Source organism: Sminthopsis crassicaudata, chromosome 6 (assembly GCF_048593235.1).
Source record: "Sminthopsis crassicaudata isolate SCR6 chromosome 6, ASM4859323v1, whole genome shotgun sequence".
NCBI classification, from domain to species: domain Eukaryota; kingdom Metazoa; phylum Chordata; class Mammalia; order Dasyuromorphia; family Dasyuridae; genus Sminthopsis; species Sminthopsis crassicaudata.
In genome coordinates, this window is record NC_133622.1 from 46,149,455 (window position 1) to 46,171,520 (window position 22,066).

A 22,066-nucleotide genomic window follows, 5' to 3' on the forward strand; every position below is an offset into this window, starting at 1 on the left:
ACCCCCCCCCCCTCCCCTGATTTCTCTGCGCTCTCCGCTCGCTGGCTAGCTCCCGGCTCATTCTGCTTGGGCTCGGGCAGCCTTCGCCTCCGTCGGGCTGCGCAGTCCCAGCGCTTTCACGGATTACCCTGGCACCCGGTGAGGTGCCCCCCTCGTCCGCTCATCCCTCTCAGCGCTTCTTCTCCCAGGACCGGGGATGCAGCTGCCGCCGCTGGTCCTAGAAGGGGCTGCCTCTGGCTTTCCGCGGACTGCTTGCCTGCTCTGCTCCGGCAGCTGCTGCTGGCTTTGAATCGCCCCCCTCCCCGCTCGCCCTCCCTCCCCCCTTTCTCTTCCTCCGGCTGTGTGTGAGCGTGTGTGCGTGTGTTGCACGGTTTGATTTGGCAGGAGCTCGCTGTGTGTGTGTGTGTGTGTGTGTGTGTGTGTGTGTGTGTGTGTGTGTGTGTGAGTGTGTGATCCTCGTTTGCTCTCGGTGAGTCGAAGAAGGGAAAGAGGAGGAGGTGGAAGAGGAGGAGGAGGAGGAGGAGGAGGAGGAGGAGGAGGAGGAGGAGGAGGAGGAGGAGGAGGAGGAGGAGGAGGAGGAGGAGGAGGAGGAGGAGGAGGAGGAGGAGGAGGAGGAGGAAGAGGAGGAGGAGGAGGAGGAGGAAGAGGAGGAGGAGGAGGAGGAGGAGGTGGAAGAGGAGGAAGAGGAGGAGGAGGAGAAGGAGGAGGAGGAGGAGGAGGAAGAGAAGGAGGAGGACTAGGAGGCGGCGGCGGCGGTGGCTGGGAGAAGGGGGGTCGGGCAATGAAGCTCCCACATGCCCGCAGCTCCCTGGATCAGCCCGCAAGCTAAACAGCTCCAGCCCCCGGGCTCAGTCCTTTACTCCGCCCGGAGCTTCAGCACCTCGGCCGCCGCTGGCTCTGCGCTCCGACGCTCTGCACCGGGGAAGGACTTTGCGTGGTCCTCTCCCCCATCCTCTGGGCAGGTTACAGGCGGGAGGCAGAAACCTTCGCTGGGAAAGAACAACAGGAGGAGGTGGTGGCTCCGGGGGAGCAGCAGCCCTCCCTGCCCCCCTTGGCTCTCCCTACCTATTTCATCTCTTTCACTCCAACCCGAAAAGAGGAGGACGAGGAAGAAAAAGAAAAAGAAAAGAGAGAAGGGGGGTGGAGTGCGTGGAGGGGGGGAACTGGCTCTAAAGATCAGCTGGGGGGATGGTGGAAGATTTTTGGTGTCTTCAGCACGGTCTTCTCCTGAGCAGCAGCAGCAGCAGCAGCAGCAGCAGCGGCGGCGGCAAGAGGAGGAGGAAAAGCCTCAGCAGCAGCAGCAGCGGCGGCGGTGGCGGCGGCGGCGGCAGCAGCTCGGGCAATGACTGCCGCATATTAATAGCCGACGATTTGGTGTGGGCGCTGCTGCTGGAGACATAACCTTACTCTGAAGTTGGGCAACTGCCTAGGAAATACGTTTTTTTCCCCTTTGCTCCTTTCCCCTCTCCCTCTTGGTGTGTATATCAGTAAGGAAACAAAAAGGAAGAAAAGCCTTTCCCCCCTCTTCTCCCTTCCCCCCTTGCTGGAGGTGGCTATGTAGCAGAACAAGAAGAGGGGGAAGGAGACACTTTTTTTCCTCTTCTCCTGGCCTGGGTTCTCCACCCTTCTGCTACCCGCTCTCGAGCTTCGTTGATTATTTTTGTTTGAGGGGGAGGAGGTTGTCTTTACTGTGGCAGGTCCATCTTTCCCCCCCTGGGTTCCATGGCTGGATTGTGGGAGCAGCTCCTGGCTACAGGCTGTTGAGCAACTGATGGGACTATCTCAGGAACCGGAGGTTACAAAAGGTAATTTATTCTTCACACTCATCGTAATAGTCACCGTAATGGATGAGGGCAGCCTGATGCGTCCGTCCCTCTTGCCCTGGCATCGGGGGCTGGCGGCGGCGGCGGCCGCGCTGGTGCGGGGCATTCACACACGCACAGTATGATAATGTGCAGAGGGAGGGCTGCCCTCCCGAAGGCTCAGTGCAAGATGCTGATCCTGGGCGGCTCAGGAGAATGGCAACAATTCGGGGTTTTGAAGTAGGAGCGGGGCTTAAGGGAATAAGGGAGAAAAGAGTGCTGGCGGTTGCACACCCTTGAAAATATGGACGTTTTCCATTACCCCCCCCCCAATACTTACAGCCCTCTCGGCTGGGTTGAAACCAGGCGACGGCTTCTCTGTGCTTTGGGGCTCGTCCGGCTGAAGGAGGGTTAGGGTAGCGGTTGCAGGAGGAAGGTAGGGGAGGGTGATCAAGGTCTGAGAGGACAGATTGGTTGAGCTTCCTTTGTATCCTCCTCCCTCGAGGTCAAGAGCATCCATGCTGGCCCCGTTCGGCTACTTCAGGACCTGCTTTGGGTAGAGCCCCCCTCCCCCGTCCACTCCTAGGCAATTGTTCCCGACCTCTTCCTACCTCTGGGCTTGACTAAGTCCCCCTCCCTCCGGTGCCCTCCAGCCTAGGTTCTGCCCGGCCAGCGTGAGAAAGGGAGTCACTCTCGTGGGTGGCATCCGCAAAGGGCTGGGGAGAAGTGCTGGCAGGAACTGGAGCCGTCAGTGATGGCGGGGAGGAGTTGGAAAGGTGAAGTGCGAAGGTGACTGGAACATGCTGGGTTACAGGTAGGTGAGGAGGCACCTCTTCTCGCTGGGAGAAGGGAAGGCTGGGGACATTCATCCGTCTTTTAGGCTTTTTCCCCCTTCTTTCTTTTTTTTCCCCCTATTCCCTACATCGAGGGCTAGCTTTTGTTGCCCAGGGAGTCACACCGGGTCCGAGCAGAGGTCGGACGCGCACTTGAGGATGAGCTGGGGGTGTTGGGTAGGAAGATGGAAACGCTGCTGCTACTTAAGCTGCGCTGTTTTATCGAAATCGTCTCTGTTCGGTTTAACTGGAAAATCTGGTTTGAGGAGGAAGAAGGAGGGCGCGGGGGATGAGAGGGCTCATTGAGTCCAGCCGGCTCTTACCTTCTAGAGTTCTCCCCAAATCAGTAAGCAGTGAGGGGCGATGTGCGCTGTTTCTCCAAGAGAGCTGCTGCTCCTGCGCCGGAGACACTTACCTAATTTTCCTTGGTGAAAGGACCGTCTCATACCGAAACGAGCCTGTCCCTCCCTGGTTCTAGTGCTTCTCCTCCCCACTTCCTTAGAGCCCCCCCGCTACTCCTCCCATCCTCAATGAGCTGGAGCGTATTCGCTTTTATTCATTCCGAGAAAAACTGTTCTCCGAACTCTTGGTGTGTGAGTAACCTCCGGGGTGCTCCGTCTCCATCCCTGCCAGAGATGCGTGCCAGTGGTACTTAACGCACATTGTAAACAACAGTGCGTGCGTGCTTCAGCGGAACAATCGCAGTTACAGCCAAAACAACCGAGGTCTATTGTGTTGATTTTCCCATTCGCCTTATTCATTAGAAAGCATTAGCATTCTTGTTCCTCTGGCTTGCCTTTCCGGCAGGCAGCTTTTTTTTTTTTTTTTTTTTTTTTTTGGGGGGGGGGGGACGGGAGTGGAGACTAGGGAGAAAGGAGCAATTCCTTCAGTGTTCCTCTGAAGTTACTATGTTACAGACTAGTTGTAGCTTCTTTACTCTCCCTAACTTGGTTCAAGAAATTCACTGTGAAATTCTCAGAGATTTGGCAACTGCTCTTGGAATGCTTTGTTTTTGAGTCATTTTCACAGGCAGTGTAAGAAAGAGTTTAGCCAACTTTCGCCTAGTATCTTTCCAATCAGCAGTGAATGGGGTGGTCCTGTGACTCCCACTTTTTGGAATTGCCTCCGGATTTAGGATAGAATGGATTTCTTAATTCTTTTTATAAGTGTCACCCAAAACATGAAGTTAAAAGAGATCTATTTTAAGCATTCAACCTTTATAAAGAGACCCATTGTCTTTTTTTTTTTTTTAAGTAAATACACAAACGCATGATAAATACTCTATTATAAACTGTTACTTTTCTCTAAGTAAAAGTCCTTAAATTCTTGTACCCGAGAGAGCTGCAGAATCCCTATGTTGTGGTTATACTCTGGCTTCTCTGGGGTTTGTTGCAAGTATCCTTCTATTTAGAACTGAAAGTACAACACTGTTCTGTGTGAGGGCATTTGGTTTCTAAGATACTAAAAAGGAGAGGATCCCAGATTGGATTTGTACATAGATCTCAGTTTCTAAAAGAGCTAAGATTGCAGAAAGGGAAATATTGAATCAATGGAAGCCAAATTTGATTAAATGATGTATCCTTTTAGTTATTAAAAGGACAACATGAAGGAATTCTTGTGATACATAGTTGAGAGAGCTATAATTATTGCAAGATAACTGAGAAATAAGTCTTTGTAGCAAGGTTTTCTTTCCACAGCATATGTGGTAAGGCTGTCCAGTTTGCTGTCAAGTTGGAACCTCAAGCAGGACTTTAATTCCCTATCTAGAAGATTGATCCTAGTCATTCTCAGGCCTTACATTAGAAAGATTTGATCAGATCTCTTCTTTGTTTCCCAGCAGCATGTTTCCTAGCAGTCATACATTCCACAGGTTCTGATGTCATGAGAGCTGTGTCCATCTGTATTGTGCAGTCTTTAGTGGAAGGTGAATGTCAGAAGTGCTTGAATCACATTCCTTAACACCCCATAATTGTCAAGTAATATATTCCCCCTTTTCCCATTTATATAGTTGATGGAATTATTTCCATGTAGTTCGGGAAGGGAAAATGATTCACTGGAAAGTGCAATATGAAAATTAGAAATTTTAGAGATATAGCTATAAGACAGCATCAGGAATCTATTCACTGAAGACTGATTGATCAGCATGTAATCTGCTCATAGCTAAATGCTTCTGATGTCTCATTCCTGAATTAGTTTGTATATTTATCTTTCTGATTTGCAACTTGAGAAATGAAAGAGGGGTCTTTTAAAAGTATTCATATGGTGTCTTTAAATTATACATGTAAATGTTTACTCTTTTTATAGAGGATCAAAATAAAAGGAGACTTTTCTAGCTCCTGCTGCTGAGAGTGTGTATGGCATTGTTTTTGGTAATTGAGAAAGGCAAAGAGTCTTTAATGGGACTTTATTTAGCATATGTTTCTTTGTGAGCCATTTGCTGAGGACATCACAAAGAAAAGAGAAAAAGATTAGAAAATCCCAAGAATTTAAGTTTGGCTAAATCATCTGTCAAATAATCCAATGGGAAACTGAAGAGATTCAAATTCAAACTAGTTAATAGTGGTTCCAAATTCTGCTGTTTTGGTTGAAAAAGAAGTCTGTGCAGAAGTGATGATTGCTGTTAGAAACTGACCACCTTGACCCCTGTGCTTTGTTTGTACATCCCAGCAAGAAAGCTGCATTTAATTTCAAACTCATAGTTAAACTGGCCTCATCAACAGAGGTTGTTCTGCAGCTTTAATCCAGTATGGAGCAGTTGGAGTTATAGGGAAAGAAGCCTTGATCTATCAGTTTTACAGCTGGAAATTTTCTTCTTTGATTTCTCAGATTTGCATTGCATTGCAAATGTGAATTTGTGTATACAGGGAGAGCCCTAACAGATGATGAGATTTACTTATAATTTAGCATTCAAATAATTTGAGAGAATGGGTTATATTTGAATTACTATTTTGGTACCTCCTGTTTTTCTAAGTTTTCTTTATTTTTTTCCTCTCTCCATATTACAATAAAACATGCAAATATAAACTTTGTGCCCTGTTGTTTTTCTTAGTTTCTTGTGTAATAGGTTATTGTATAGTGAGATGAAAATGTAAATTTTTTCACTCCCTAAGAGTTGTTGATGTAGGTTTTGATTTTAATGTTGATGTTTATTGGCCTTCTTGACAAAGTAGTGTAATTTATATTGCATATATGTCCTAAGGGGCTCAGTATTCTTGTTTTTATTCATAGACCTTTCTACTAGCTATGACACTTCATTGTAGACAAAGTGATCCCAGTATAATCAAAGAAAATAACTCTATTATTGTTTGAATAATTAACTAAAAGCATATATGCATATATGTACATATAAATGTATATGTAGAGTGAGAATATTCCTTAAAAGTCAAGTTCATAAAAATTATGTTTTTGTTTTTTGTTTTTTGTTTTTTTTCTCTGTAGCTGATCATGTAGGTCTGTGTCAAATTACAGTTTAGGAAGGGGGAAAATAAAAAATCTCCAAAACTTACTATTTCCAGATATGGCATCTTGGTCTCTTCATAGCCCTGGGCTCAAACTAAGTAATACTTTTAGTGATAATTGGTTTTATCTCAAAGTGCTGACATATATACATTTTTAAAGAATTTAGCATTGTTTATAATATTCTGGCATTTAGGAAGGGATACTATTTATAGAATTCTTATTTGTTTGGAAAGCTCCCTCTAGGAGAGAAAATAATATAATTTTCTTGATTGCCCAATGTAGTCTATTGAAACACCTGTGTGAAAGAAAGATTGAGGGGGGAGAGGAAATACTGTAGCACAATAAAATCTTTTGCCATTCATTTTCTTTTTCAATCTGAATAAGATTCTTGAAGACTAAAACTTATTGAATGTTGAATGAATGGGTCCAAAGTACAGTAGTCAGGGCTTCTTAGACTTTTTCCACTTGTGACTTTTTTTTTCGCTAAGACATTTTTATGTGACCTCAGAAACTTATGTAGTAAAATAAGTATACAGATCAAACATTTACAGATAATAAATCATAATTTTGTGACCCCCAACATTCAGTTACAAGACCCCGTATGGGATAATGAACAACAGTTTAAGAAGCTGGGCAGTACATTATATATATATGTGTGTGTGTGTGTGTGTGTGTGTGTGTGTATATATATATGTATATATGTATACATGTGTATATATGTATATATGTATACATATGTATATATATATATATATATATTATAGCTTTGAGGATATCACATCTAGTAAAAATTCATGATGTTTGAAATTAAAGTCAACTTCAGGATTCAGAGCATACTAAGTATTATCAAAGTTTTTGAAAGTGAAAATGATTAATATTTAGTTTTCTATCATTTAAGAATCATAAGAATTCAACCTACTTAAAGGGAAGTTTGTAGAACCTCAGAGGAGATGTGATCTGTTTGACTATTTTCTACCCTATGTGACTTTGGATAAATAGTTCCAACTCTTTGGTCCTCAGTGTTCTCATCTGTTCAAAGAGAATGTGTAAGCAGATGATCTCGTAAGGTACCATGCAGCTCTGAATCCAATGAGCTTATGTGGTATTTAAAAATGGTACATTTTTTTACTAGATGTAAAAAAGTGCTATAAAATATCATCTTAATTAGTATGATTATGGGGCAGCAAAGAGAGTACTGATAAAATCTTTGAAGAAACTTTGAGAAAACAAGTATTAACATCCTAGAAGGAGGCAGATTTGTTATTGTCTTTATTCCTCCATCCCTTCTTTGTAGTGAGCTGCTCAAAGAAATGACTTCAGTTTTCTAGGTTGCTATTCAATGGGTGAAAACATGGAACTTAAATAAAATATATTATTAAGGTATTATTGGATGTGATCCAGAAGAAAGCCTTTATACTACCATAGCATTTTAAGGCTTATAAGGGAATGGTATTTATGATAGAAAGAAATGAATCATTCAGCCAACAATCATATTTTGAATATGTTCTATGTGCCAAGATCTGTGTTATGTGCCAAGAGCAGGAGCAGGATGAGAAGGGGGGGGGGAAAGCAATTCTTCTGAGGCAGGGCATATTGTATTGAACAAGTTGCAATTTTATATGAATACCTAATGAAGACTAGCTTTCAGAATATATAATTGAATATTTATATACCTGAGAAGCAAATCAGAAGACCCCCTGAACTTTTAATCTTTTAACAAGTATCTGAACAGTTCAGCTGGTCATTCTCATTAGAAGGAAAACCGGATAATTATTTCAATTAAAATGCCAGAAAATCAGTGGTTTTAAAGTCTAATGTCTAATGTGGTGTGATATTCACTGTGGAAATAAGTATTGCTATATTGGGTAATTTTACTTGATGCCAAATTTGAGTGTGAGTAGTTGCATTTTTACTATTTTGGTAACTCTTTGAGGCTATATTCTAGAGTCCTGATACATTCACATTAATCCGATGTACCAATTTCCTTTGTCTAATACATAGCTACATTTTACTTCTGGCCTAAGTCTTTTATGATAAAGTCAAGAATTGAAATTCATCTTTTCTACTAACTTCTTTTGTTAATCAAGCTTTATGTCCCAGAAATTTTATTATATAATAGCTCTCCCAAATCAGGTATTGTTTTGCATTATAATGTCTACAAAATGTCAGCAAATGGCAATTATAAAGAACAAAATCTGCTATTTTTTTTAGTTGCAAACTCCTAGGTTTTAAAAAGACTTCAAATAAATTTTAGAGTTTAGAATTGGAAGGGCCTTAGAAGGCCAATTGGATCCCACCTTCTCATCACAGATGAAGTAACTGATTTAAGATTACACAGTATTAAACTGACCTCAGATCTTTCTGACACAAGTCTAATGTCTTATCTTTCATATTAGGCTTCCTCTTACTTGATGCTTCATAGAAATCATAAATATTTCTATAAAAGAGTAAGGGATGTTGTGAGTGTATGTACACACATGCATGTGATGTGTATGCTGTTTTTTTAACCTGTGCAGGAAATTGGCATTTTTATTTTGGAGACGTCATATTTAGCTATTAATTTGCCACCTAAAATAGTCATCCTGATCTGAAAATATTTGTGACAACTGCCAAATATTAGGTCTAAAGACTGATTTTGAAAATGGGATATGAAATTCAGGGAACAATTTAATTGTAAAAATATTTTTACATTCAATTCATCAAAATTTTCACACATGAAATTATCAACTATAGATGCCTTATTTCAGAATTTTATAATATAGATATGTAAGTTCACATATATAAACATTTATATATTAAGCCCTCATGACCCTTTAAAGGACTTCATACTTTAAGATTCATAGCTCCCACACTTGCATGATTGTTGCAAATGCAGATGAGATTTTGCCATTTAAATTCTCAAGATGCTTTAAGACTCTGTGATGTTGAAGGGGACAAAATAATCAGTCTTTTCAAATATGGCAATAGCAATATCAGTGAAAATAATAAGAGGTAGGATAATAGACACAAAAAGTAACTTTTATTTGAATGATAAATGAAACATTTAGCTTGAAGAAGTAGCAGCTTAGGCCCAATGACATGGTAGAGATGTGTAAAAATGAATTTTGCGTTAACACCAGAATATGGGTGGAATCTTTGAATAGCTGACTTTGGAAAATATTCAAGATTTGATGTTTTAGAAGATACCACAAGAAGTAAGCCAAAAAGAAACTACACTATTCTTTTTAATCAGTTTGTATTGGTGTTTACAAGTCCTGCAGAGGCAGAGTGTGTTACTATTCAGTACAGCTTCAGAAGCTCAGCATTAGCTTAAGCCTATGAGAATAGGGGAAGGACTCAAGCCCAGTTTTTGATGTTCTGCATGGGTGGGTAACCTGAATACTAAAATGCATTCCATTGACAGCTGACCCTGTAAGAGGTTTTTCAATGGTCCCCTGTTTTTTCCTTTTCCTTTCCTCAAAGTTCTTCTAAGTACTGAGTGGGGGAATGTGTGTGTGTGTGGGGAATGAGGCAGGGGAAGAAATGGGGAAAACCCCACATCAAGCCAATATCCCAGATCCTATTATTTTGGGTCATTTTTTAAAATACATATCATTGACAGGACAGAACTCAAAAGTTTTCTTAGATCCTGTTAACTTTTCATGATGTTCAGTACAGTTGATGAATCAATGATTAGTACTTATTATTTCCAACATAATTTAGAATTCCACACTATTACATGGAATATTAAAATGAATACGTTGTGATATAACTAACTTTTATATCAAACATCAGGGACATGAAATATATGTGTGCTTTTCCCTTTCATAAAGATTTTAAACATTCTGATTGCATTATTCTAATGGCTTTTATGGCCAAGTACTAAGCTATGATTGCATGGCGCTTGGAAGACTAACCATGGTAACTATCCAGTTGCCTTTCAGGAGAATAATAGACAAATCAGGATTTGAGTGTGAAATTTCTGCAGGTGTCACTTTCATAGTCATTAATAAATATATTTAACAGTGAAATGATGCTTTTCTATTTTCATTCAAGATGGCACCTTTCCTGAATTCAGTCAACGTCGATAAGGATTTACATTACAGGTGCAAATTTTTACATTGTCATTTGTTGCTTATAACAAAAAAAAAAAAAGTATTGAGTCAAGAAAATAGTATGTTTATAAAAGTACTAAAATATTCTCCTGAGAAAATACACCTTTCCTTCTTTCATTGTAGAATTGGAGGCGAGGAACACTATGGGTGGATATTGCAGGTAGATATTTCAGAGATAGACTCATGAGGATATATTTGGCAATGGATTTGTTATGAAAACAAAAGGTGCGGTTGAAAGGGAAGGTATTGTGCCTGCATCTGTGATTTCATTAGTATGGGGAGCTCCAGATAAAGAAACTCCTTCTACTATGTCAACACTTTCACTGCAACTTAAAATCAGAGAATTGCCTCAGACATGATCAAGTGACTCAGCTAGGATCATAAAGCCACTATGAACGGTAGAACTTAAACTCATGTCTGACGGCATCTGAGACTTATTTCTATCCATGAAACTACTTTACAATAAGATAAAATAGTTTTAAAGTAAGGATATATATTCACAGGGCAGTGTTCTCCTAACTTATGTACATTAAATACTTTGTTCTTGCTAATGTCCATCTTAAAAATGCAGAGTAGGCTTTTTGACAGATATACCTTCATTCTGATAGTTTCCATCTTAGGGAGACCCCTAGGAATTTTGGTGTTTAGATATGTTTTGGTTAAATTTTTTAATATAAAAGACTTGAATAAAGTTATAAATGAATGCTTATCAAATTTGCAAATGACACAAAGCTGAGAGGGATTTAAAAAATGGATACTAGAAGCGTTATAAAAGAAAATTCTCCAAAGACCAGCGTATTGGGGTGAATAAAATAAAAGGAAATTCAGCATAAACTTAAAGTCTTATACTTGGAGAAAAAACAACTACTTCATAGTTATAAGATGAGCTAAGAGTCATTAAAGTCAAGTTTTTATAGTTAAGGCCAGGGTTTTTTGGTTTGTTTTTGTCTGTTTGGATGGGCTACAATTCATCATAAATTAGGAGTATAATGTAAACCCTAAAAACTAATGCTATCAAGGTCCTCTATTAGAGCACCATAACTTCCAGGAATAAAGAGGTTCTATTTGTATTCTGCCTTGGTTGGACAATATTGATTATTGTGTTCCATTTGAAGTACCACAGTTTAGGAAGGGTATTGATAAGCTGGGGAATGTCTAGAGGACAAATAATATGGTGTAATAAAGCCTTGAATTAATTGTATGTGAAGAGGGGTAGGAAGAATTAAGAATATTTAGCCTCAAGATTAGAAGGCTGAGGTATGATAGCTGTACCCTCTTCAAGTATTTAGGGACTGACATATGGGAAAGCTATTAGATTTATTCTGTTTCATCCAAGAAAGCAAAGCTGGAAGAAATAATGGGTGGATGTTGCAGAGAGATCTATTTAAGATGTTATAGCTGTACCATCTTCAAGTATTTAGGGCTGGCATATGGAAAAGCTATTAGATTTATTTTGTTTCACCCCAGAAGGCAAAGGTGGGAGGAATAATAGGTGGATATTATAGAGAGACCCATTTAAGCTTGGGATCAGGAAAACTTCTTAACAACTATATTTATGCAAAAGTTTAAAGAGCTACCTTGGAAGGTTTCTTCCTCATTAGAAATCTACCAGCAAAGGCCAGTTAACCATGCTTTAGATATGTTATGCTAGGTATGACTTTTTAAGCATGGAGTTGTTGGTATCCTTTCCAATGGGAAAAAGTATATGATTCTAAACTTTAAAAATATTAGATGTGTCTGTTACTGTAGAAGAGATTTTGAATATCACTTAACCCATGGACATTTTTGTGTCATGGACACAAAATGAATGCAGTGTTTAGCTGAGACCCTGGCATTTGTTAGGCAGTTGATTAAGTTAACTAGTCTGATTCTTTCAAATAATGCTTTAAAATGCATAGAATTAAAAAAGAAACCAAAAATTGAAATACAAATATTGTTTTTTCCTATCTACATTCATGTGCCTCCTTAAATCCATCCACAAACCCTGATTGAGAACCCCTACTCTAATCCAGACTCCTTATTTTTCAGGAAGGAAAACTAAAAACAGGTGAGATTAAGTGATTTGTCACAGATTACACAAAGAGTAAGGAAGAAGACAAGAATGTATCTATGTACTCTGATTGTTAATGTAGTACCCTTTTTTTTTACATACTTTGATACAGGTAATTTTATAGGATTTTGTTTGTCATTATATATTTGAGATCATTTCACATTCAAGCATCAATTGTAGCTTCTTTATGAGAACTTCAAGATAGATGTTAAAGCTACTTAATGTTAATAATATTGTACAAAAGAAACATATCCAGTTTGCATATATATGCAGGGTCTTCTAAAAAAACTTTTTCTTCCACTTGCACATACTATTGATAGATGGTATATTGGAAGACTATGGTCAATTTGTTCTACAAAGTAGTGAAGTATCTTTAACTTGTAAACTCTGCTATGTAGTGTATGCTTTTTTGTTAACTGCATTTGAGATGAAAAGCCATCTTGACAGTAACAGTTCTATTTAAGTTTTAGGCACCAAATCCATGTAAGTAGATTTGAAGACAGCTTGGAAGAGTAACTAATGGATAACAGACTCTCTGATTAGCAGAACTCCTAAGTACAGTTGACCTTGCCCATTGATATAAATCCTTGAGGAAAGAGTACCAAAAATTAGTATGCTGTCAACATTGCATTTTTATTATTTGACATTATTAAGCAAACTTAGAGTATATTTTTTCTTTTTTTGGAGCATTTGATTAAATGTATGATCTTATCTTGGTGAAATAGCCTGCTGGGCTGCAGACAGTAGTGTTCAGAAATGAAATTTGTTTAGAGACTCTGAACAGACATTTATTCAATGAGACCTTTCTTGAATAATAGATGATAGTGAGATAGAAATGCAGTATACTGTCTGTGTCTTTCTTTCATGCACAAAGCGGGTATTGAGATTGAGGAAGCGAAAAGATAGTTTAAGTGCAAGAGCAAAAGTATATAATGTTTGTGCAAAGAAATTGGCCTGTTTGTAGCAGGAAAATAAGTTGTTTTATTCTCCCCTATTTGTTCTGCTTTGGTATGGTTTTAAGAGATTCTGTACTAGTGGTTCACAAACTCTGATATGTCCCAGGGGACAGACAATGGTGTAATGATCTTGTTATTTGCTGTTTGTCTCTCTATCCTCTTCTGTTGTCTGATACCAACGTCAGTGATTATGAAATCTCAAATACTTTTGAACTGGATTTTACCACTTGTACTATATCTTTATCCTTCTTTGCTACTTCAGGGATGGCTCTGGAAGCATTCCCATCCCTACCACCCAAGGAGGCTGCAAATGTTGATTCAAGACATCCAATGGCAGACTCCATTAATGCCATATGCTTCTTGGTATCCCTCTTTTGCTCCTTAATCCCCATAACTAGAGTTATCAAGATTTGCTTCAAGTTCCAATACATCAGTTCTGTATTGTTTTTTGTTTGTTTAGTTTTTATAACTTGGTTTACAAAGAACCAGATTTTGTTGGTACCTTATAGATTTAGGGGAATGCATCTTTCAAAATTCATGAACTTCTAAGAGCCCCCATTTATAATGATTTTTGAAGGCTTATAAATCACTTCTATCAATTTGTTTGAACAATACTGTAGATAATTTAGCTAAGCATGTTGTAATTTGAAAACATCTATTAAAACTCTACTCTAATGCCTTATCATGGCTTGGGAGTGACCCAACTTTGCCTCCTCTCCATCATCTCCCACCTCTCAAAGCCTATGCCAACAGGACACAAGCTAAGGCATATCCCAGATAAATCTGGGATGCTTTAAAGTATGGGTCCCCAGATGAGCTACATATTTTACATCTGCAGATAAGTCTAAAAGAGTTCTAAGAAGTTCATCACCAGAGAGTTACTCATCTGATAATGATTGCTCAGAGCAACTCAATAAGCTCTCTGCTGAGATAGAGGAATTTCAGTCTGAATCTGTGAAGGGAGTATCCATGCCGATGGAAGCAAGATCCTTTCAGCTTTACATGTATAAATGAGGATTCTTTGACTCCTTCAGGGTAATGAATAAATGAACAAATAAACTCACAGAATTTGAGCTGGAAAACATCTTACAGATTTCTCTGAATATTTACCTGTTTTGTCACATTCCAACAATAGAACTATTGTGCCATTTAATCCAGGGCTTCTTAACCTTTTTCCACTTATGACTCCTATTCACCCAAGAAATTTTTACCGGACCCTACATATATTGGTATGGGGAATAGTTATAAAAATCAAACATTTGCTGCTCATAAATCACAATTTTGAGACCCCTATGTTCAATTTTGAGACTCCCCCATATGGCGTTGCAACCCACAGTGTAAGAAGCCTTGATCTTGTCAAATATCTATCTCATCTTCTCTAGTACTGTTTTCTAGAAGTCGTGTTTTTGTATATGCCATTTCTCTTACTGTTTACAGTAGTTAGTAGTTAGCTGAGACCCTGGCATTTGTTAGGCAGTTGATTAAGTTAACTAGTCTGATTCTTTCAAATAATGCTTTAAAATGCATAGAATTAAAAAAGAAACCAAAAATTGAAATACAAATATTGTTTTTTCCTATCTACATTCATGTGCCTCCTTAAATCCATCCACAAACCCTGATTGAGAACCCCTACTCTAATCCAGAATCAGAAGCTGAGATGGATAATACATGTCCAGTTGACCTCCTCAAACTATTTATAAAAACTACTTGATTTTGCAGTTTGTATTTGTACTTACATTTGAATTTAGGTTTATTTTATATTATGGCTTGCAATTCAAATTATTTAAAAAAGGAAACAATAGGACTGCATGTGGTGGTGAACACCTGTAATCTGGCTTATGGGGAGGCTGAGTCTAGTGGATCTCTTGCGCTCAGGATTTGTTAGGTGTAAAAACCAACTGGGCTTCCATGTTAATTCCATTACTGATATGATGATCTCCAGCTAGGGACCATCAAGCTTCCCAAGGAGGGGCAAAGTGTGGCTCTGCTTAAAAATGAGTGGGTCAATCAACTTCTGTGTTGATCAGAGGGAAGAAGGGATAGAAGGGTTAAAGAGAGAAGAAGAATGAAGAGGAAGAAAAGAAGGGAGAGAGAAAGAAAGGAAGGGAAGAAGGAAATAGAAGAAAGTGAGAAATGAGATTGAAAATAAGACATGATTCTGAAGAAAATGGCCAATGTTTAAATTTCCCCTTCATGCTCCTCTAAGTCTCTTTCAGCTTTGTATTCTATTGTTGAAAATACAGGAGGATTTTGTCGAGTAAGTTGATTCAAAGGGCTAACCTAAAGGCAATTTAGTTTCTTTCAAACTTATTATGGGTCAAAGGAATGATTCATCAGTAGCCTTCCCTCGTAGGAAAAAAAGAATATAAAGTAAAAATAGATCTCGGTGCCAGTAAAATCAATAATTAAACAAATAATTAAAGCAGGTGCTAACAATAAAGAGAAATGTCAACAAAACAAGTAACTCAAGAAAACTGATGCATATTTGAAAATTATTAATATATATATCTGAAAGCAAGATTAGCTGAGAATAAACTAGTCAACTCATAACATTTGCTCTAGATGAATGAATGACATTTCTTATGGCACTAAGTAGGAATTTATTCTTTTTTTTTCTCTTTGTACATGTCCACTAAGGTATAATGCTCATATCTTTAATGCGTGTTGAATAAATGTTTGAATGAATATGATTTTAGAAAAAATCAACCAGTTTTTGAAGTTGTTGTTATCCTGAACTTAATTTGGAATTGCAAATTGCCCCAGCTTTGATAAAATGTGAAAATTGAAAAATATAAATGATGTTACCACTATTCTGTCTTCCCATTTTATAGATGAGAGAATTGAGGCTCACCTTTTAGTTAGTAGTTTAGCATGATTCATGTTAACTAACTTTTAAGTCTGATCAGAAAAGTAGTATTTATTTTTGTAATATTCAAATGAAAAATCAAAAGATAAAATTAAATTGAAAATATCACTAAATGAGACCTACTTCTCACTTCCTCTCATCCTGAAATACTCGGCTTAATTAAATGCATGTAAGATAACATTGTGATAGACCTTTCTGGTGAAAACTTGGGGGGAAAAAGCTATCCTTTTACATAAGAAATAAGATATATTGACCATTACCTCTCTTTTCATATCCTTAGGTAAAATAGGATTGATTTAAGTTTCTGTTCTCATTTCTCTTTGGAAATCAAGCCTACATTTAGTTATGGAAGAAAGCAAATTCAAGATATAGAACATTTACTTTGTGTTCACAACACTGCTGCTTTCATATCATAATTAGGCTACCCTGAACATGTCTCAGCATGAATAGAGTAGACAGGTTCAAACTGAATAACCAGAAGTAATAGAGAATGTTCACCCATCTCTCCGCTTTAGTCAGTAAGGGGGGCTCCAGACTGTTTTCCTAATTTCTATCGTTCCAAAAAGCACCTTTGAAAGAGTGTTGCCTCATTGTAACCTTAGATTTATTGTGTTAATGGAAGGAAATTGAAAAGAATTGGGGAGTCATGTTGACATTTTTCCAATACAAACAACAAACCTCAATTTTTCAGGTTGGACATATTTGGTGGACATTGTAGAGAGATGGTTAGCATCTAGTTGTGTGTGTGTGTGTGTGTGTGTGTGTGTGTGAGAGAGAGAGAGAGAGAGAGAGAGAGAGAGAGAGAGAGAGAGAGAGAGAGAGAGAGAGAGAGTTTTCCCTAGTATTATTGTCAATGTCCACCATTTAATCTTCAGATCAAATCTAAAGGGACTCAAACTACCTTCTGATCAATAAAGGTAGTATTTAGAAACATGGCACTTTTCAGGAAGGGACAGCTCTCAGTATTTGGGTTGACATTTAAAATAGCTGGATGCTTGGATGTGAGAGATGGGACAGTAGGAGTGCGGGGATTGGCATTTCTTGAAACCTTATTTTCTTTGACACTGAGTGTATTCCTTCCTACTACACCCTTGATACCTTCCTTTGATTTAACCTTAAAACATTGATTCCAAGATGTCCTGTGACCTGAAAGAACCCTGCTTGCGGCATAGAAAGTTTCACGTTAGCAACATGAAATTAATTTTCTTAAAACCATGTCACTTCTGTACTAAAAAAAAATCTTTGGTGGCCTCCTCCTGTGTCTAGAATGAAGAGCAAAATCCTTAGTCTGGCATTTAATGACCTTTTCCAATACCTATCTTTCAGGTATTATTTCATATTAGTCCTTGGTTCATGTCCTTTGCTACTAGACAAAATGGCTTTTTTTGGAATCATTCTTCATGCCTTTTCAGAAGTAGTGCCTCCTTTCTCCTGTCTACCTTTTTGAATCCCTATTTGTTTAAAAGTACAAATCTAACATTGTCTCCTACAGTAACATCTTTTTCATTGTTCCCTACCCTGAGTAGTTAATGCTCTCTCGATCTTCAAATTCCTTTAAAAACTTTTAAAATATATTATAAATTAATAGGTACCCTACCCTATTTACCTTTTCTCTCTATCCCCCTTGCCTTCTCCTCATAGCCTCACATGTCTTGCCCATATTCGACTTGTAATAGCCACTCAGGAGTCTTATCCTGCCACTTATCAGCACAGGCTCTTTTTCTATCTGTTTCACTTCCAGTCTGGCCCTATTCATTCTTCCTTCGTCAATCTAGGAGTGCCACCTGTCCCCTTCTCCCAGAGGCTTACCATCATAATGCCAAACAGTATAAAGTGTAGCTCACCTGAGCTCAAAAGATCTGCCAGCCTTCCCAGCTGGAATTACAAGCCTGTGTCGCCTCCCTCCCACCCATACTCCCCTGGCCTTTTTGGCTAGAAAAATGCTTTTATTAATTACTATGTGCCTTGCACTGTGCTAAGATCTGGGAATACAAATGCAGAAGAGAGTCTCTTTCCCTAAAGAACTTAAATTCTAATAGGGAAATATAATACTGAGGTGGAAGTGGCAGCTAGAGCAAAGAACATGTGGGGAGTCCCAAGGCTGATGAGTTGATTGCAAGAGAAATCAGTACAGAAGATACTTCTGTAGGAGATAATGTGTGACTTGTACTTTTAAACAAATTAGAGATTCTAAAAGGTAGACTGGAGAAAGGAGGCCCTACTTCTGAAAAGGCATGGGGGATAGAGGCAGAATGAGTCATAAAGAATCATTTTGGCTAGTAGCAAAGGACATGAATCAAGAAGGAAAAATGGTAGTATAGTAGAATTGATTGATCAACTTGGTCCTAGAATAAGAGGTAGCAGAATGTAGGGGAGGGTGGGACCCATAGAGACAGGGCAAATGACAAGGTGTCTGGGGTGAACACTTTGATAGAATATAAAGCATGGGCTGCTCTGGTTGTCTGCGGCTGTCTAAATGTAGTGAGTCAGATGAGGACACTCATTGACTCACTGATGAAGATGTTTCTGTTGAGAATGGAAGTTTTAAAATTCAAAATATTAACTCCTTCAGGTCTTGAGGGATTCCCCCTCCACCGTTATCTTATTACAGGTGCCCTAAAAATTGGGGAAGGGGCAGGGTGGGTGACAAGATAGAGCACACAAATGGAAGAGATTTGAAGTTACTAATATTTTATATTTACTTCTTTCTATACTTATTGTATCTTCCCTCTCCAGTATATAAGTTCTTTGAGGGCAGGAACTGTAGCAAATTTTGTGTTCCTAAGACTTAAGAACTGTGCCTTTCCCATAGGGAATGTTTTATATAAATGTACATGGAATTGAAGTGCACTGAATCCCGCTGAAGGGGATGTCAGTGAACAGAAATACACTAATTCCTCTAGACAAAACAGTTCTATTTAAGGTGCTGTCATTTGTCAAGTGCAAAGTAGCTTTTTGGCATGTACTACCAATATCAAAACTAATTATTCAAATTATCCTATACTTCACAAAGTATATAATTTTTATAATAACCCAAATTTTATTTTAATGGAAAAGCAAGTATTTGAAATAAACAAATTAGTGGTCATTTTTATTTTGTTACAGAATGAAATTTACTTCAGTTTAATCTTACATGACAAATCATAAAAGAGAAAGAGGAATAGTAATTAGTGGGTTGACATGACCTTGACAGAATGTCATATATGAATCTATTTATCTTTATTTTAATAAAAGTTTGTTGAACTTGCCGTAAAAATGATTCGAATTAAGAAATGGACTCTGGTAAAGCTGTTCCCATTGTAGTGCTATGAGCTCTGTGGCAAAATCAGTTTTATATTTGGAAAGTATCATACCATTCTCTAGGGGCCAGCAATGTACTTCTAATTTTCTATTTTATCTGTGTGATAAGTTTGTACTACATGTCACATAAAATTCAGACAGCTTTTGAAAATTCTCTCAGATCTTTTAAAGTGGTTATGACCTCAAAGATCTTTCACCTTTGACCAGTCTGTTATTTACAACTATAGATTGCTGATTTCAAATTCAAAAGGACTTATATCTTGAATGTGCAATAAAAAAGACAATGATCATTTTTTTCTTGTAACATTACGACTATATATATGTATACATACATATATATATATATATATATGTATGTATACATATATATATATATGTTAAATGACAAATGAAGAAAGTCCCATAGTGTTTTATTTATGTTCGACAGCTCAAAATGTATTTTTTGCTTCTATGCCTTCCTTTAGTCTTTTGAATATTTCATTTTCTCCCACAATGCCTAATTTTAATATAGGAATACTTAAAATTTAAAAAGGTGAGAAACATTGAAAATTTAACACTTCATGCATTGTATAAAATTTTAGCATAGCATTTAAAATATTTATATCAAGAGCTTTTGTAATCAGAAAAAATGATTTAGTACATCATATTTAAATGATTGTCCTTTATTTCATGGGCCTCCAATAACTCTGCTTTAGTGAGAGGTAGTAGATAAAAGCTTTCCACAATATGGGCATTTTTTCTTGGCACTCCAGAAGTATCTTCTGCTGTGGCTATATATTCATAGACTTCATTGTATCATGGAACTGGAAGATGCCTTAGGAAACTGCTATGCTAGTACTTTCGTTTTACAGATGAGAAAAGTAAAGAGGGGGAGTAAAAGTCAGTCATTCAGTCCCTCATCAAACCGTCAGCAAGTATTTACAATGTTCCAGACACTTTGCTAAGCACTGGTGATACAAAGAAACCCCCCCAAAATGTACTTTCCCTCAAAAATTTAACATTCTAATGCAGGTGAAACTATACTAATAATTGTATACGCAAGATATATAAAGAGGGAAGTAGTTTGCCCACAGTTACATAACTAGTACTGAAACCAAATTATTTTGAATTTAAATCTAGGGCTCTTTCTATCACATCACATTTCCACTCTTTTCCTTCCACCCTCAGATTTTCTTAACATTTACATGATTGCTTTAACTCTTCTCTAGATTGTTTTCATTTTTCCATTAATTCATAAACACTATTGCTATCTCTTCTTACATCTCTGGCTCACAATGAAAGGAATGATTAGTTAGCAATTTGTGCAACAATAAAGATATGAACACTGGCATGCATTGTGAGATTTGAATGTTTACAGAATATTTTCTTTAACTTAAGCTGAGCATATAAATCTATAAAACATTTCAAATTTAACTATTTTCAAGCCATGATCTCTTTTAAGCATTTGATTCTGTAGCCTTCCATTTTTCATTTCTGAAATATTGAATTCTCTCAATACAATCTTTAAAATTTGGATGAAAATTATTCCCTTAAAAGGAATGTAAATAAATATTGTGGCTGTCACAAGAGGAATCTTGTAGTAGAATGGGAGGGGGAAACATTGAGTGAAGAGTCTATGATCATTTCTGACATGTATATGCATATGTAAATATATATATACACATATACACACATACATGTAGTTTATATATGTATGTATGTATACACACATACATGATCATACACACACACGTCAACTGAATGATTATATTAGCTAGGTCCAGTTTTGGAAACACTTGTAAAAATGTTTGATAATCAGGAATATTGAACTGATTGAAGTATGTGGTGAGGAAAACTACAGTACAAATTATTGTGGGGAAGAAAGACAATATATGGGTAGTTGTTCAGTTTTTCAGTTGTGCCCAACTCTTGTTGCCCCCCTTTGGGAGTTCTTTGCAAAGATAATGGTTTGCCATTTCCTTCTCCAGTTCATTTTTTATACATGAGGAACTAAGGCAAACAGAGTCACACAGCTAGTAAATATATGAGGTTGGATTTGAACTCATGAACATGAGTCTTCCTGCTTCCAAGTCCAGTGCTCTATCCACTACCACAAATAAAATTAAATAAAGTACAGTATTTTCCCAGCAGGAACAGATGTTCCATTTAAGTCTTGATCATCCCTATAATAGGCCTGTTCATACTTGCTTTTCAAAAGTATTCTTTAATGTGAGATCAGTGTTTGTGTCTTCTATGCTAGCTGTCATTTTCATTACAATATATTTTTCATTCTTTTAATTACAGTATGCATTATATAGAAACTTCTGGATTTTTAAAATTAAAAATGCACATTTATGTTCTGTGTAAGTAATGCTATATATTTGAACTACACATTTAATCAGCAAACATTTGTTAAATACCTGTTCTGTGATGTTCCTAGTGCTCCAAAGTGGGAGTTAGAAAGATATTGAAGATACAGTTCCCAGCTTCAAGATACAATCTAAAGGTGAAAATATGAATTAGAAGCCTTTTTTATTAAATAAATGCTTCATTTTCATCTCAAATGATGACTTAATTACAAACATATTTTATATAAAAGGAAAAGGTCTGTATACATCTATTTATCTTTTAAATAGGAGAATTGTTCAAAAGAATTGTTAAAATATAGCATGACAGTTGGATGGAGTTTAAATCCCTCATGCTGGATAATTTTAGGTGTATGTTGTA

The 22,066-nt window shown here is 37.8% G+C and overlaps 1 protein-coding gene across 16 annotated transcripts in view; it reads left to right on the top strand.

The window, feature by feature from the left end:
• The first annotated feature begins 739 nt into the window (after nucleotides 1-739).
• ADGRL3 (adhesion G protein-coupled receptor L3) overlaps nucleotides 740-22,066 on the top strand; it is a 1,041,133-nt gene continuing 1,019,806 nt past the window's right edge. For 9 of the 16 annotated variants that reach the window (XM_074272781.1, XM_074272789.1, XM_074272790.1 and 6 more), the window contains exon 1: nucleotides 741-1,805. The gene's annotated coding sequence lies outside the window, so the exon portion shown is untranslated. Of the gene's footprint in view, nucleotides 1,806-2,521; nucleotides 2,617-22,066 lie in introns of those variants that run through there. The other 7 variants (XM_074272802.1, XM_074272798.1, XM_074272800.1 and 4 more) reach the window with 3 other exon arrangements.